Source organism: Equus asinus, chromosome 12, assembly GCF_041296235.1.
Source record: "Equus asinus isolate D_3611 breed Donkey chromosome 12, EquAss-T2T_v2, whole genome shotgun sequence".
Lineage (NCBI taxonomy): Eukaryota > Metazoa > Chordata > Mammalia > Perissodactyla > Equidae > Equus > Equus asinus.
Window position 1 is genome coordinate 25,518,380 of NC_091801.1, and position 17,529 is coordinate 25,535,908.

Consider the following 17,529-nt stretch of genomic DNA (forward strand, 5'->3'; position numbering starts at 1 on the left):
ACTCTGAAAGAAACTTCAACCTTCCCCCTAAATGCCTAAAAGGAATTGAAAATAAAGGCATGTCTCCAGGCCAGGTCATCACCAGATAACTCTGGGTATCTGGTGGATCCCCTGGGTATCTGGTAGACCCGGTGGATCCTTGCTAAGCCCACTCTTATCAAAGTTCTATTTACCAAACATTTGCTTTTCCATTTCCATGTGAACTGCCTTCCTCCCCTTTAAAGCCCCAAACCACCCCCCCGCCAACATCCTCCTTTGTCTTTAGCTGAAAATGGTATTTAAGATGAGAGCCTCCACCATTTTGGCAAGTTGCTCAGTTTTCCTGAGTGTCTCCATGTATACATGTTATTAAAGCTTTGTTTGATTTTCTCCTGTTACTCTGTCTCGTGTCAATTTAATTCGTGGCCCAGCCAAAAGGACCCACAGGGTAGAGCACATGTCTTCCTCTCCTACAGCAGTTTAAGGGACTTATGAGACAACATCAAGAAGAACAAGGTTCACATTATAAGGGTCTCAGAAGGAGAAAAGAGAAAGGGATAGGAAACTTCAAAAAATAATGGCTGACAACTTCCCTTACCTGAGGAAGGAAATAGACATCCAGATCCAGAAAGCCCAGGGAGTTGCAAACAAGATGAACACAAAAAGAGCCACATCAAGACATATTATAACAAAAATGTCAAAAATTACAGATAAGAAGAGAATCTTAAAAACCAGCAGAGGAAAAACAACTTGTTATGTACAAGAAAATTCCCATAGACTATGAGCAAATTTTTCAGCAGAAACTTTGCAGGCCAGAAGGGAGTGGCATGATATAGTCAAAGTGCTGAAAGCAAAAAGCTGCCACCGAGAATACTCTAACTGGCAAAGCTGTCCTTCAGAATTGAAGGAAACAGTTTTCCAGACAAGCAAAAGCTAATGAAGTTCATCACCACTAGACGAGCCCTACAAAAACGTTAAGAAGACTTGTTTAAGCTGAATCAAAAAGGTGCTAATTAGTAACAGGGAAACATAAGGAAATATAAATCTCACTGGTAAATGTAAATACATACTAAAATTCAGAAAAATCTAACGTTGTAAAGGTGATGGATTAACACTTATAAAGCTAGTATGAAGGTTAAAAGACAAAAATAAAAATAACTATAACTACATTGATTTGTTAAGGGATACACAAGATAAAAAGATGTAAATTGTGAGATCAAAAACATAAAATGTAGGGGAGGGGGAGTAAAAATGTAGAGACAAGATACCCACTCTCTCCACTTTTATTCAACATAGTATTGAAAGTCCTAGCCAGAGCAATTAGGCAAGGAAAAAAGAAATAAAAGGCATTCAAATTGAAAAGGAAGCAGTAAAACTCTATTTGGGGGGAACATGATATCATATATAGAAAAGTCTAAAGACTCCACCAAAAAACTGTCAGATCTAATAAATTAAGTACAGCTACAGGATAAAAATATCAATGTTGAAAAATCAGTTTCAGTTCCATATGCTAATAAACCATTAGAAAGAGAAATTAAGGAAACAATCTCACTTACAATTGGATCAAAAAGAATAAAATATCTACAAAGAAATTTAACCGAGGTGGTGAAAGTATGTACACTGAAACCATAAGACGTTGATGAAACAAACTGAACACAATACAGATAAATGGAAAGATATTCTGTGCTCATGGACTGGAAGAATTAATATTACTAAAATGTCCTTACTACCAAAATCAATCTATAGATTTAATGCAATTTTCATAGAAATAGAACAAACAATCCTAAAATTTGTAGGGAAACACAAAAGACCCTGAACAGCCAAAGTAATCTTGAGAAAGAAGAACAAAGCTGGAGGCATCACACTTCCAGATTTCAAACTACATTACAAAGCTACAGTAATCAAAACTGTATGGTACCGGCATTAAAAACAGACACACAGACCAATGGAATAGAATACTTGGAAATTAACCCATGTATTTATGGTCAATTAATTTATGACAAAGGAGTCAAGAATATACAATAGGGAAAGGACAGTCTATTCAACAAGTGGTGCTGGAAAAACTGGACAGACACATGCAAAAGAATGAAAGTGGACCACTATGTTACACCATACACAATCATCAACTCAAAACGGATGATAGACTTGAAGGTAAAACCTGAAATCATAAAACTCCTAGAAGAAAACATAGGGAGTAAGCTCACAGACACTGGTCTTGGCGATGACTTTTTGGATTTAACACCAAAAGCAAAGGCAACAAAAGCAAAATAAAAAACTAAGACTATATCAAACTAAAAAGATTCTGCACAGCAAACAATACATTGAAAACTCAACCTAAGGAACAGGAGAAAATATTTGCCAACCATACATCTGATAAAGGGTTAATAACCAAATAAAACAGAACTTATACAATGCAACAGCAAAAAACCCCAAAAAACCCAATTAAAAAATGGGTTGAGAATCTGAATAGACATTTTCCCAAAGAAGACATACAAATGGCCAACAGGTACATGAAAAGCTGCTTAACATCATTAGTCATCAGGGAAATGCAAATCAAAACCATAATGAGATATCACCTCACATCTGTTAGAATGACTATTATCAAAAAGACAAAAAATATGAGCCAGCCCTGAGAGCCTATGGTTAAAGTTCAGTGTGTTCCACTCCGACAGCCCAGGTTTGGTTCCCATGCACAGAACCACACCACTTGTCCGTCAGTGTCCATGCTGTCACAGCAGCTCACATGCAAGAACTAGAGGGACTTACAACTGGAATATACAACTATCTGCTGGGGCTTTGGGGAGGAAAAAGAAAAGAGAAAGATTGGCAGCAGATGTTAGCTCAGGGCAAATCTTTCCCAGCAAAAAAAGAAAAAAAAACAAACCACAAGAAATGTTGATGAGAATGTGGAGAAAAGGGAACCCCTGTGCACCATTGGTGGGAATGTAAATTGGTGCAGCCACTATAGAAAAGAGTATGGAGGTTCCACAAAAGATTAAAAATACAACTACCATATGATCCAGCAATTCCATTTCTGGGTATTTATCTGAAGGAAACAAAAACACTAAACTGAAAAGATACCTGCACCTTCATGTTTACTGCAGGATTAGTTACAATAGCCAAGACATCAAAGCAACCTAAGTGTCCATCGATGGATGAACAGCTAAACAAATGTAATACACACACACGCACAAGTGCACACGCACACACACTGGAATATCATGCAGCTATAAAAAAGATGGAAATCTTGCCATTTGCGACAACATGGATGGACCTTGAAGGCTTCGTGTTAAGTGAAATACCACATTATCTCACATGCGGGCTCTAAATAACAACAAAAAAAACCTCACAGACACAGACAACACATTGGTGAGAGCCAGAGGCAGGGCAGGGGATGGAGAAATGCATGAAGGAGGTCAAAAGGTACCAACTTCCAGTTACAAGATAAACAAATCCTGGGGCTGTAATGTACAGCATGACTACAGTTAGTAATACTGTATTGTATATTTGAAAGTTGCTGAGAGTAAATCTTAAGTTCTCATCACAAGAAAAAAAACTGTAACTACGTGCAGTGATGGTTATTAACTAGATTCACTATGGCCATCCTTTCACATTAAATACAAATATCTAATTATTTTGTCATACACCTGAAACTAATATGATGTTACATGTCAACTACATCTGAATTTTAAAAATGGAAAAAAAATTAAGTAGAAAGTATAGTACAAAAATTTTAAAAACCCAAGTCCAAGTCCCAGCTCTACCACCAATGTAAATTGATTTCCAGGGTCTCAGCTTGACATACACATAGTAAATCAACAAGGTATCTTTTCTATAAAGCAAAAGATTTAGGACACATGTGTCCTTTAAATATCTCCTACTACAAGCTATATTCTTGTAACACTTCAACAGCAAAGGGCTTGAACATCCTAGTCTCATAAGTAATTTCCATAAGAATACTATCGAACTATCCCCTTACTTAAACATAGGAGTACTCAAACTAGCTTCAATTGTTGTAAAGTGAAAAATGGTACAGAACCTTTTTAATGAATACAAGAAAGAACTAAAACACACATCAGGGCAGTAACCTAAAGTACAAGCATATGGTAGCAAAGTAAAAACCATCTTAAGGTTCTAAAACAGTGTTTCTTCAAGTTTAAAGTCCATAAGAATAATCTAGAAATCTTGTTAATAACATAAATTCTTGAGTTCTAGCCCCAGAAATTGAAACAGTGAGTCTGAAGTAGGATCCAGAAATCAGCCGTTTAATCCTTTGTATACCAACAGGGTCTAATGGACTCAATTTTAGTTTTTGAGTTTCTTTTCTCAGCAGTTCTACTTCATGACTTGTATTCTTTCTTAGAAATCTTCCAAAGAAAAGAAAGGAAGAAAAATCTTTAAATAGAGTAAAATCATTCAAATACCATAAGGGTTCAACTGACCCTTTTATAAATCTAAGATCCATTATGGGATCTTAGTGAGCTTACTTTTCCTATAACTTGAAACTTTTTTGCTATTTTATCTAGGAATTATTTCACCATTACTCATCAGTTATTCTCAACTATGCTAAAAAATCTAAAATGGCAACAGGAACACAAAATAAAATCACCTGGAATGATGATGCAATAGTGAAATGAATCATCACATTATGTCATCCTTCAATTTGTACTGCCCAAAGTACTGCACCCTCTTTCACGAATGTATAAAGTCTGGAGACATCATCTTTGTAGCCTTTTTTCTAAAACGTATTCATCAAACACAATAGGAAATTTGGAATTTTTCATTTTTTACCTATGATGGCAGAGAGAAGAAAACCAAAGGAGGAAGACAGTTATCAGACAAATGAGAAGATAAATGCAAAAGTAGCTGTACTCTAGACTCACGATAATAAGGACGCTGATCATATAAGCAAATCTCAGACTATAAATTTTCACGATATCCTAAAGCTATCGAACTTAACAATCAGCGAGTAAACAATATACTACTAACTAATAAAAGGAATATGATTTTTTTCATTCAGTCAGTCATTCAGAAGGAAGGACTTTATCATGCAATATATTGAAACAGGTTCCTGGATCCTGTTTTTTTAAAAAGATATTACCATCTTCTTTTGTACACCAAGATGTGCTTGACATGGTTTCTAAGTGGCCAAATGAAGGCAGGTGCTTAAATAAAAGTAATTGGAAGGAAACAGTAATGTAGACAAGTTTTTAAAAACTCATTACACTGTTTATTCTAACTGGTGTTTATAAAAGTATAAATGAAAATTCTCTGCACATATACAACAAAGACGACGGTCATCCTCTCAATAAAGTCATAAGCCAATGCAAGTACAAAAATTACCAGACTGTAACAACAGAACCTACTAGAGATGTATTTGAAATCTAGAATCAGTATCGTGTTTTGACAAACAAGTGCATGGAAAAAAAACAAAAGAAACAATAAGCTAGAACATATTGGAAATCTGGAACTATATTTAGAAGATGGATATCTTCCAACTTCATGCAAGACAGTTGATGAGCAATTAGTTATACTCAAATATGTTACCCATTTCACCTATCCATACCTACAAAACCAGGAAAATTTAGAATAAAAATGTAGGTTTCTTATGTTCAAGTTATTAAAATTGTGTTTCTAGTAAAAGTGTGTTTCACTATCCCTTTATTTTCACTTCTGCAAATTATTCATAAAATAACCTAAAATACAAAAAATAAAAACCAAAAAAAAAATGCCCCTTGGACCCATGTGGTAAATGGTGATGGCCATGCTTTCTAATATACTGAGGATTAATAAGCATTCCAGATGGTTCATATAGGTGTCAAGGAATACAAGTCCTCAACAGTCTTCCAAGCAACGATTCTCAAACTTAGCTAATCATCAGATCAGAATTACCTGAGCACTAGCTAAAAATAGTTTCCCAGGCTGACACAGATTTCACTGAAGGACTTAGGAACTCTTCTCTTTAATAAATATCCAGGGAGATTCTGATGATAAGCAATTGAGAAACATGGTCATATAAAGTCTGCTCTAGGTAGATTACTTTCTTTTTACCCATAACATTCCATTTCTCCCCTATTGGACTGGCAAAAATCCAAATTTTGACAACACTCTCTGTTAGGCTCTGAGAAACACTCGTACATCACTAGTGGAAGTGTAAACTTGTACAATTTCCATAGATAGTGAGTTCGCAATATCTACCAAAATTATAAATGCAGATATCCTCCAGCCCAACAATACCACTTCAGGTCTTTAGCCTACAAATTTACTTGCACATTACAAAGTGACATATCTAAGCATTTACACACTAAAGCATTGACTGTAATAGCAAAAGACTTGAAACAAAGGAAGAAGTTTGATATACACTAACACTGAAAGATTCAAATTATCATTAACTGAAAAAACAAAGTAGGAGTTAGAGCAGTATATAAAGTATGCTAACATTTGTGGTGAAAGGAAGCAGGGAACTTAAGGAACTAGAAAAAGAAGTACAAACTAAACCCAAACTAGCAGAAGTAAGGAACTAACAAAGATCAGAACAGAGACAAATGAAACATAGAACAGAAAAAATAGATAAAATCAAAGAAACTAAAAGTTGGTTTCGAAAAGATCAACAAAATTGACACACCTTTAGCTAGATGGACTAAGAAATAAAAAGAGAAAACTCAAAATACTAAAATCAGAAATGAAAATGGGAACATTACCACTGATTTTTACACAAAAACGTTTCTAAAAGAGTACTATGAACAACTGTACATCAAAAACTTGGATATCTAGATAAAACGGACAATTCCTAGAAACACAAAACCTACCAAGACTCAAATCATGAAAAAATAAAAAATCTGAACAGATTTATAACTAGTAAGGAGATAGAATAAGTAACCAAAAATCTCCCAACAAAGAAAAGCCCCAGACTTGAAGGCTTCATTGGTGAATTCTACTAAACATTTGAAAAAAGAATTAATACCAACTCTTCTCGAAACTCTGCAAAAAACTGAAGAGGGAACACTTCTTAACTCATTCTATGAGGACAGCTTTACTCTGATACCAAAGTCAGACAAAGATCCTATAAGAAAGAAGACTATAGACCAAGATCCCTTATGAACGCTGATGCAAAATCCTCCAAAAAATAATAGCATCAGAATTCAACAGCATATTAAAAAGATTACATACCTTTTAACACGTGAGATTTATTCCTGGAATACAAGGATGGTTCAACATACAGAAACTGACCAATGTTATATGTGACATCAACAAAATGACGGGAAAAAAAAACACATGATCATCTCAACTGACGCCGAAAAAGCATTTGACAAAACTCAACACCCGTTTATGATAAAAACACCCAACAAAATAATAACAGAGAGAAATTACTTCCACATAAAAGCCATACATGAAAAATCCACAGCAAACATCATACTCAATGACAAAAGACTGAATGCTTTTCCACTTAAGTCAGGAAAAAAGCAAGCATGCCTGCTTTCATGACTTCTATTGAGCACAGTAGTGGAAGTTCTAGCCAGAGTAATTTGGGAAGAAAGAGAAATAAAAGGCATCTAAACCGAAAAAGAAGTAAAATTACCTCTGTTTGCAGATGATACGATCTTCTATGTTTACGGTTAAGAAAACCCTAAAATCTCCACAAAAAAGTTATTAGAACCAATAAACAAATTCAGGAATGTAGCAGGATACAGTCAATACAAAAAAATCGGTTACATTCTATACAGGAACAATGAACAATCTCAAAAAGAAATTATAAAAAAATTCCCACTTCCAACAGCATCAAAAAGAATAAAATACTTAGGAATTAACATTATCAAGGAGACAAAAGATTTGTACAATGAAAACTACCAAACATCACTGAAAGAAATTAAAGATGTAAATAAATGGAAGCACATCCCACGTTCAAGGGTTTTTAGACTTAATACTGTTTAAATGTCCAAAGTGATCTACAGATTCAATGCAATCCCCATCAAATCCCAATGATATTTTTTCAGAAATAGAAATACCCATCCTAAAATTCATGTGAAATCCCAAGGGACCCCGAATACCCAAAACAACTTGAAAAAGAACAAAACTGGAGCACTCACATTTCCTGATTTCGAAACTTATTATAAAGCTACAGTAATCAAAATAGTATGATACTGGCATAAGAGTGTATAAACCAATGGAATATAACAGAAAGCATAGAAATAAATCCTCACATATATGGTCAAATGATTTCCGGCAAGGTTGCCAAGACTAATCAACGAGGAAAAACAGTCTTTTCAAAAAATGGTGCTAGGAAAATCAGACATCCACAAGCAAAAGAACGAAGGTGGACCCTCACCTAACACCATACATAAAAATTAACTCAAAATGAATCAAGGACCTAACCGTAAGACCTAAAACAATAAAACTCTTAGAAGAAAACATAAGGATTCACAATGTTGGATTTGGCAATGATTTCCTGGATATAGCAAAGGCACAGGTAACAAAAGAAAAATAGACATGTTGGACTTCATGAAAATTTTAAAATTTTGTGTATCAAATACACTACCAACAGAGTGAAAAGGCAACCCACAGAATGGGAGAAAATATTTGCAAATCACATATCTGATAAGGAATTAATACCCAGAATATTTAGACACTTCTTAAAACTCAAGAACAACAAAAAAACAAAATTAGCAAAGGACTTAAATAGACATTTCACCAAAGAAGATACAGGAATGGCTAATAAGCACATGAAAAGATGCTTAAAGTTATTAACCATGATGGAAATGCAAATCAAAACTGCAAGATACCACCCCACACCCATTAGAACACTACTATCAAAGAAAAAAAATAAAGCAAGTGTTGGTGAAGATGTTGAGAAACTGGAACCCTTGTGCACTGTTGGTGGGAATGTAAAATGGTGCAGCCACTATAGAAAACAGTATGGTGGTTCTTCAAAAAGTTAAAAATAGAATTATCATGTCCAGCAATTCCACTTCTGGGTATATACTCAAAAAAACTGAAATCAGGGTGTGAAGAGATACTTGTACACCCATGTTCACCGTAGCATTATTCACAATAGCTCAAACATGGGAGCAACTCAAGCGTCCACCGACAGATAAATGCATAAGCAAAACGTGGCATATACTGACAATGGAATATTGCTCAGCCTTAAAATGGAAGGAAATTCTGCAATACACTACAACATGGATGAACCTTGAGGACATTATGCTAAGTGAAATAAGCAAATTACAAAACACAAACACTGTATGATGCCACTTACAAGGTACTTAGAGTCATCAAAATCATAAAGACACAAAGAATAATGGTAGTTGCCAGGGGCTGGGGGGAGCAGAGAATGGGGAGTTATTGTCTAACGGATATGGAGTTTCAATTTCATAAGATGAAAAGAGTTATGGGGATGCATGGTGGTGACGGTTACACAACAATGTCCATGTATTTAATACCTCTAAACTGTACACTTAAAAATGGTTAAGATGGTAAATTTTATGTTATGTGTATTTTACCACAATAAAATTTTAAACAGGAAGGGGGAACTATATTTATACGTTTGTATAGGTATGAAATATCCCTGGATGGACACCAAGAAACGTAAACTGGTTGGTTCCCATAGGAAGGGAATATGGTTAACTGGAGGAGCAAGAGGGAAAACGACTTTATACTGTATACTTTTCTTATTGCTTAAACTTTGAGCCATAGTACTGCTTACCTCCTCGAAAACTAACAAACGCACAAAAAATGTTCACAGCACTTGGAAAGAAACTAATAAATGCTAATGTAACTATTACTAGATACAGGAAGTATTGGGAGGACTCTCGTAAGAAACTCTTGGCATACACTACCTAAAAGGAGGACCGAAATCTGGCAAAACAGGAAAAAAAGAGTTGACTCATTCTCAATTTAATGAACTGTTTTATCAACTAGTACATTCTACTGCCAACTATTAATAAATTCTTCCTCTTTTGGTCATGATTTTTAAATCCTCTCTTAAAATGCACAAACATAACTAAAACGTTTAACGTCGTCAAAGTTAAATTTGGATTACAATGGAGTGACTATTTCCTGAACCTTTTAAGAGACATTCCACTTCCTTATTTTTATTCTGCGGATCTATAATATTTCTGTACCATTTAAAGTACAAAAGTTTTAGAACTAAGTTGGTAACAGAGAAAATGGGGGAAAAAAACACATTTTTTACTGTTTGTCCTCAACCTCAAGTAGAAAAACTAAACACTAGACAAATTTGAGTTCGAACTAATCACTTCCATGTATTTGCGATAAAACTAACAGCCTTCGGCCGTTTTTCAATGTAATTTCCTTTTTAATCAATTTTTTCTTTGAAGTAAGTAGACATTAAGAGTTTGGTAAACTAAATGTGCTTTCTAAGAAAAGTATTTACATACTCGAAGAAAGAGCAGTAAACGTGTATGCAGATAATAGATACAGACTAGATAAACCTAGAAATTCCTTTCAAAAGTTGGCACATTAGAAGACTCCATGATTTTCTAATTCCACTTTGGTGAAAAGAAAAACTTTCCACATCCACATGCTTTCACTTTCCCATCATTGCTAGCAAATCCTGAAATGAAAGCTCTGAGTCACTAGATCTCAAGGGATATTTCCTCTGCACACACCCCTTGCTGGAAACCTTTCCCCCTTTCCTCCAATTTCTCCAGAAGTAAGCGCACAGCGAACCACCTCTCATCCATCCCCTTCCAGAAAGTCAGAGCTTCGCCCACTCAGCAAACACCTCCTTCCTCCCGGCTCCGCGACATTCCGCCCGAGCCGCGCAGGAAGGTGAGTAGGTGGAGCCCCGGGAGGCGGCGCCGGGGCAGCACCGCAGCCTGCGGTCCTTGGCCACCGGTCTCTGCGGAGCTTGTCCCAGGGCAACACAAAGCGGCGGCAGGGACCGGAACGGGAACGAGCCGCAGAGCGGCGGCGGGGGTGGCCGCGCGCCCGGGCCGGCTCTCGAAGCTCCGTCCCCGCGCCGGGGGCCCTGGCAGGCGGCGGGTCGCGGGCAGCAGCGCGCGCCGCTCGCGCCAACTTTCGCCCGGGCAGGCGGGGCCGGAGCCCACCGAGGGGAGGGCGTCGTCGCCGTTGCCTCCCGAAAGCGCTGCCAGCGAGACGCTCTCGGCTCAGTGGCCCGGGGCCTCCACGCCTCCGCCCCTCGTCCCCGCGCCCTGCCCCGCGACTGAGCGTCCCTCTTTCCCGCACAGCTGCTCACCTAGGCCGCTGGGATCCGCTCACCGTCGCCTCGGTCGCTGGCACGGACTTCCGAGACCCGAGGGGAGGAGAGCGGCGCGCGCCCAAGGCCCGCCCGCAAGCGCGTCACGGCACCGCCCCCGCCTTCGGCCCGCGCAGGCGCACGGCGCCCGGTCAGGTGACCCGGTCCCCAAGGTAACGGGGCCGAAGGGAGCTGGGTGAGAGGGCGCTTGTGGGCCCCCTCCTGCTGTCCCCGGGATGGGGCGACGTAGAGCCGCCCACGCTGGCGCCGCGTGGTGCTCAGTACCTTCTCCCCCTGCCCACCGTCCGTGCCCGGGGGTCCCGTGCCGCCCGCTCACTGCTCTGTCGGTTTGCGCTCTTGGTCACTTGGTTCCCATCACCTCCGATACAGAGTCCTGAGAACCTGTCCTTTGGAGGTTTCCTCACCAACCTTGGACTTCACCACTCCGGTCCTCCTCTTCACTACCTTCTCGCTTTACTGCTCCACCGACAGACTCAGAAACATTCCTCCACTAACGCTTCTCGACTCTTGCCCTCTTTGTGTGACAACTTTTTTCTTTGGCTTTTGTTACTCTTTGTCCATCTGTGCTCAAGTTCCTTTGGCTGTTGAAGCTTGTGTGTGGTACTGCACAAAAGTGGTAGCTGTATCCTAATTCAAAAACTAAAAATCTATACTTTTTGAGGGCTCTGTTCCAGCCACTGTCCCAAGAAGCTGATGTATATAGTCTTATTTGGTTCTTACATAAATCTATTAGCTGGATAAAATGTTCTCATTAGCATACAAAGACACTGAGGCACAGTTTACCTGTTACCTAAGCTTACTGTAGTTACCATGGAGTAACAGACAGTACTTGACCAAATAACATTAACTTAGGAGCATTTTATTTCTAGCTAAATTTGGTGCCACAATAGTTTATGGTAAAACTAATAAAAATCTGAACATAAAAGAGAGGACAAGTAAATAAAATGAAAACTTGGCTCTCAGAGAGTTTGTGGTCTAGCTGATAAAATAGACAGTTAAAAATAATTGCACGATTGGGAAGGAAGAAATAAATCTGCTTTTGTTTGTGGATGGTGTGATTGTGTAGAAAATCCTAAAGAATTAACCCCAAAAGCCCAAAACTAATAAATAGGTAAATAAATAAACTAAATAAATGAGCTATCAAGCCGTGCAAGGACATAGAGGAGCCTTAAATGCATATTGCTATGTGAAAGAAGCCAGCCTGAAAAGGCTACACGCTGTATGATTCCAACTATTACCTTCTGAAAAAAGTCAAATTATAGATGCAGTAGAAAGATCAGTGGTTGCCAGGAGTTTGGGGAATATGGGGAAGAATAAGGAAGGGAAGCGCAGGGGATTTTTTTTGGATGGTGAAGCTATTCTGTATGATACTATAATGGTAGATATCTGACGTTATGCGTTTGTCAAAAGCCACAGGACAGTTTGTGGTATAATTTTGTTTATATATTTAGTCTTTGTCCCCATTCCTGAATCAGAGCTTCAGAAACCCTTGGAATTTCATGAGTGATAGGTGTGTCCTCGTTATGCTAAGGAGGTGGCTCCTGGCTGGAGCCGGCGTAAGAAAGGGCTCTAAATAGCTTCTTCATGATGGAGGCTGATCACCAGAAAGATCAAGCATGTTTAGATGGTCGGTACTTTCAGATCCAGTCCCCGACCTGCAGGGAGGAGAGGGCCCTGGAGACTGAATTCACACAGGGGACCAATATTTTAATCAATTGTGCGTGTGTAATGAAACCCCAAGTAAAAACTCTGACCACCAGGGCTTGATGGAACTTTCTGGTTGGTGAGTATATCAATGTCCCAGGAGAGTGATGCACCCCCAGCTCCATGGGGACAGAGGCTCCTTCACTTGAGACTCTTTCAGATCTTGCCCTATGTAACTTGTCATCTGGCTGTTCATTTGAATCTTTTATAATAAAACTGTGATCTTTAATTGTAAGTATAGTGTTTTCAGTGAGTTCTGTGAGTCATTCTAGCTAATTATCAAAATTGAAGGCAGATTATGGAAATCACTGAATTTGTAGCCAAGCTGGACAGAAGGGCAGATATCATGAGAACCCCATTTGCAGCTCCAGTCTGAAGTGGGGGCAGTCTTGTTAGAGATCTCATCTTTGAACTTGTGGAATCTGATACTGCCTCTAGGTAGTTAGTGCTGGAGTTAAATTAAATTGTAGGATACCTAGCTGGTGTCAAAGAATTGTTGATGGAATGGAACACACTGTACCACACCAGGAGTGACCCCTGATGTAGATTATGGACTTTAGTTAATAATAATGTATCAATGTTGGTTCATCAACTGTAACAAATGTACACTACTAATACAAGATGTTAATAATAGGGTAAACATCTTGATCTGTGTTTGAGGAGAAGGAAGTACATGAGAACTCGCTGAACTGTTTGCTCAATTTTTCTGTAAACCTAAAACCGTTCCAAAAAAATAAAATCTATTAATTAAAAATATAGTAATTACACAAATAGAGTTGTGATGGATATTTGAAGAAATAGCTCAGGGGACTATGGAAAGATATTACAAGGGAACCAAAATTAGTCTAGGAGTTCAAGGAAGGCATCCTTGAAGATGGGGCTTTTAAGCTGAAGAGTAAGAATTAGCCAAGTGACAAAAATGGAGGAAAAGTGTTTCAGGCAAAGAGAATAGCAAACTCAAGAGCATTGCAGTTGAATTGAAGCTTGATGCATTTCAGGAGCTAAAAGGCCACCTTGGCCAGAACACAATAGTAAGAGAAGGAATGATTTAAAATAAAGCTGGAGAAGTAGGCAGGGCTGTACAGATGCTACTGAGGAGTAACATGATTAGATTGGCATCGTAAAAGAATTACTATGGTTACTGCTTGGAGGATGGATTGTATGTGTGGATAAGTGTGGGATGTGCAGAGACACACTAGGAGACTACTACAGTCATCCTGATGTGTCAGTTACGGTGGAGACAGAGAAAATCAGAGAAATCAAAACGATATTAGAATAAAGATTCAAGGAGGCTTAGTAGTTGGTGAAGTGAACTAAATACAGGGAGGTACCTAAGGTAATTACTAGGTTCTGGCATGAGTGAGGAGCTGGATGTTGGCACATTTGCTAAGGTAGGGTACACTAAGATGAAAGAAATAGGAAGTGGGAAGATTAGAAGAATGTTTTGGGATTTATTAAGTTTGAAATGGCATGTGAGTTATCAGTTGTGGTAGGCTCAGTAATGTTCCTCCAAAGATGCTCATGTCCTGATCCCCAAAACTTGTAAACCTGTTACCTTATATAGTAAAAAGGACTTCGCAGATATGACTAGGTTAAGTATTTTGAGATGGGGAGATTGAGAGAGAGAGAAGCTAGAGAATGAAAGTTGGTAGTAGAAGACGTGAGGAAGAAAGCAGAATTTGAAATGATGTGGCCATAGGCCAAAGGATGCCAGCAGCCTCTGGAAGTTGGAAAAGATAAGGAACAAATTCTCCCCTGGAGACTTCAAAAGGAGCCAGCCCTGTGAACATCTTAATCTGCAGAATCACCCTGATGTGTCCATCACCTGTGTCTGCAGGAAACTGAAGATTTACTCTCTAGTGAACGAAGGGAGGGTAAGTGAAAATCCATATACCGAATAGTGAAACACCTGGTCCCTTTTTTTTCCATCTGTCCATTGGTTTCAAGGATGCTCATGTTCAGGCTTGTTGCCATTCCCTGCCTCCATGCAGGCAGTAGATTGAAAGGTACCTCTCTGGAGAGACTCAAGGGAAAAGACCTAACATACTGACAGTTGACCTAATCGCACTATAAAAATGTCTCCCAGTTAACATGCCCATCTTTGTTGTTAGTCCCCTCTTAAAAATGAGCTGGTACCCAAACATTCCCCAAAATTTGAAGAAGCCTCTATTATGAAGAAACAAACAGGATAAGAGGGAAATAGGAAGAAACAATGACAAAAAATATTAAAAATCTAGCATTAATCTTTTTCAAAGAGATAAGTTATTGCATTCATAAGAGAAGAACAGGATGATATTTTTAAGGGATATTCAAAATGTTATGCTTTAAAAATGACATCTTTGAAATTAAAAAGTATAATGACAAAAGCATAAAAACTTTTTAGAAAGTTTAAAAGATAAAGTCAATGATATCTTCCAGAAAGGAGAATTAAAATTTCAAAAAGACAGTAAACAGAAGAGAAATAATAAGATCAAGGCTTGATCCAGGAAGTCCAACCTCCAAATAGTAGAAGTTCCAGAAAGAGAAAATAAAGAGGAGGAAATTTTCAAACAACTAATGCAAGAACAGTACTAGAACTGAGGCACAGACATCTCCAGGTTGATAGGACCCACTGAGTATCCAGAACAATTCATTTTAAGAAAGACTTACACCATAGGCCAGCATTGTGAAATTTTAGAACGTTAGAGAAGATCCTAAAAGTTCTCAGGTAGAAGCAGGTCATATACCCTTGATTGAGAATCTGAATGGATTGGAAACGCTTGAAGCTAGGGGACAATGAAGCAATGCCTTCAAAATTATAAGGGAAAGTGATTTCTAACCTAGAACTCTATACTAAGCCAAACAATATCATTCAAGTGTAATAGAAATGAAGACATTTTTATATATACAAGGAATCGAAAAGTTTCTCTCTCATGCTCCCTATGTCAGGAAGTAAATGACAAAGTAAATGTGTATTTGCTGCACAAAAATAAGAATACAACAAGAAAAAGGAAAAGAGGGTGAGAAGGTTCTCACAGCACAGAGGCTTCAGCATAAGAGAGCAGCAAAAAGTTGAAGGATGATGTTGAAGGGGCTCCTGGGAAGACAACCATGCAGGAGACCCAGTTGAAACTGGATGATAGAGGGCTCTAGGAGGAATGTCCCCAAGAAAAGTAATATATTTGAACGTAGTAAGGGATTCTTGCTTCTGAGAGTGGGGAGGTGAGTTAATGATACGAAATTAAAATTCCAAGCAGTGAAAAAAAATGAGGCAAATTGAACAAGAAAAGAAATGTAATCATATCACTCTACGTGACTCATCTTCGAATAGTATTTATGTAGACGTAATAAGATCAACATATCATTAATTTACCCCAAACCATGATCATAGGTTAGCTGCAGACACTAATGTAGTTATTTTCCAGAACACGTTACTTTCTTTAGGACTTTCAGTGGTCTGATACGAAAATAGATCCACGGGTATGAATATACTCCAACAATTACCATGCTAGGGTATGACTAACCAAAGATATTACTGCATCTTAAAATCTCTTTAGTATTCTATGCCATGCCTAAAGGACAGCGCTCTTATTTAAAAGGATGTCTCTTAGATCTCTTCCTGGTTTATAATGTTGCTTACGGATAAGAGGAAAGATGAGAATTATTACAATACATTTTTATTCAATTTTCAGCACTGATGATTTTGTCTTTTTAAGGTTGCTGAAAGAATAATAATAGCTAGGACTATCATAAATAGCATTGTTGTTATTCTAGAGATTTAACCTCAGCATAAAGACAAAAACAGTCCATCTCTAGCAGGTCACTTGCTCTATCGAATTATGTAACTTCCTCTTCCTTTTAAAATCTCAGCCACATGACAAACCAGACTGCCCTAGACTCCTTATAATGTTAGCCTTCATTTTGGGACACATTTCTCTCCTTAGGTTTTATAGCAGCAAGATTATGAACAAAGTTTTGTTGAACAGTGAAGCTGCCACTTAAGACACTCCTCGGCTGACGTTCCTGGAACGAATATTTCTACTTTGTGGAGCTACCAAAAAATTTTGAAGGAAAGGTAAAGTGACTTTTGGCTTAGAAAAAGAAAAAGAAAAAGGGAGTTTCAATTGTCAATTGGGTCATTTGTTCGGTTTCAAGGTTCTATTTGTTTACCTTTTTGCACTGGCCATGATGAAAAATACTTACAAGGAGAGAAATTTAAGTATATGTTAGCCTACTTGGTACGGGTTTCCTATTACAGAAAATATAAAGAGGTGATCAGTAATGTATAAGAATTTACTATAGTAGATTTGAAATAGCGGTGTTGGTAAAAGGAAACAGCTCTCTCTACATCGTGTTCAAAACAATTGTTATAGGAACACTAAGTACAATATTTTGTGGCCACTTATATTCAGTTTAATTTTTAATAACATCTGAAATATTTAAGAGCATCTGGGTTCTGTTAAGAAGGTAAAAATCACTGATGTCTCTGAATACATCCACATTCCACAGGAGATGTGCCACATTGATTTTTGGGTTGCCCTGGGTTTCATCATTTGTTGGCTCGTGTTTCTCCACCACAAAGGGCAGAACTCTTTCTGAATGTTAAAAATTGTATTTGCTTTTGACTGTGG

At 38.0% G+C, this 17,529-nt stretch overlaps 2 protein-coding genes across 5 annotated transcripts in view; one reads left to right on the forward strand and one right to left on the reverse strand.

Moving 5' to 3' along the window:
• Positions 1 to 11,331, reverse strand: part of SDCBP (syndecan binding protein) — a 40,897-nt gene extending 29,566 nt beyond the window's left edge. Inside the window, exon 1 of one of the 3 annotated variants that reach the window (XM_044780189.2) lies at positions 11,195 to 11,331. The gene's annotated coding sequence lies outside the window, so the exon portion shown is untranslated. Of the gene's footprint in view, positions 1 to 10,668 lie in introns of all 3 variants that reach the window. The other 2 variants (XM_070481223.1, XM_070481224.1) reach the window with 2 other exon arrangements.
• CYP7A1 (cytochrome P450 family 7 subfamily A member 1) overlaps positions 11,231 to 17,529 on the forward strand; it is a 53,964-nt gene continuing 47,665 nt past the window's right edge. Inside the window, exons 1-2 of one of the 2 annotated variants that reach the window (XM_070481222.1) lie at positions 11,231 to 11,367; positions 16,843 to 16,973. The gene's annotated coding sequence lies outside the window, so the exon portion shown is untranslated. The remainder of the gene's footprint in view (positions 11,368 to 16,842; positions 16,974 to 17,529) is intronic. The other variant, XM_044780187.2, reaches the window with a different exon arrangement.